The following is a 949-nucleotide window of genomic DNA, read 5'->3' on the forward strand; positions in this document are numbered from 1 at the left end:
CACTCTCCACCAGAATGCACACGTGAACAGACACACAGAGATGGAGAGAGTGAAATCCACACCCATTTGGCCTGAAGGTTGACTTTAAGTGCCAGAAAATCCCTGTCTGCCCACTCTGTTGCCACACACACACAAATACATATACACACGGATTAAAATGCAAGACATCTTTATTAGGGTTGACATCCTGGCACGTCTTTCTTGCGGGAATGTCTTTCTTTCTGGGTTGCAGCAGCAGGACATCTCGAGAAGAACGAATGCTTGTTATCACATAATTTTGATGCTGTTTGATGATGGCAGGTTGGCATTATAGCAGCTTGAAATCATATAATTCAAGCATCAGACTTGACAACTGTATTTAAATTAAGGCTGGGCGATACGGCTTAAAATCCATATCACGATATAATTTGAAGCACGTGCGGTAACTATATATATCACGATATATTCTTTTCTTCGGTATAACATATTTTCCACACTATAAGGCACACTTAAAAACCTTTAATTTTCTCAAAAATCGAGAGTGTGCCTTATGTATGAATTCTGGTTGTGCTTACTGACCTCGAACCGATCTTGGCGTGCAGAAATCTGTTAAAAAATGTATAATTTTGGTAAGCCGCACTGCTTGATGGATTGTCAGAGCATTACGGCTGCTGTGGTGAGGAGCTTCGCGGAGTAATCTGGGTCCAAAACTCCATCGACTTCAGGTCCCAAAGTCAAACGAACACTGAGAGTTAAAAACGGTCTAAATTATTTCATCTTTAATAAAATCATCAGCGTTACTGCTTTACCAGGTGCAACAATTAAGTTTAACACCCATGAAAACAGAAGTTATTAAATTTAATGGAGTTACAAGTTAACAGGAAGTTAGCTTGCTAGTTTCCACCTAAACATGACATACCACAGGGGCGTTGAACTCCAGGCCTCAAGGGCCGGTGTCCTGCAGGTTTTA

This window comes from Haplochromis burtoni, unplaced genomic scaffold (assembly GCF_018398535.1).
Source record: "Haplochromis burtoni strain Fernald_Lab_line unplaced genomic scaffold, NCSU_Asbu1 Contig_125, whole genome shotgun sequence".
Taxonomy (NCBI): domain Eukaryota; kingdom Metazoa; phylum Chordata; class Actinopteri; order Cichliformes; family Cichlidae; genus Haplochromis; species Haplochromis burtoni.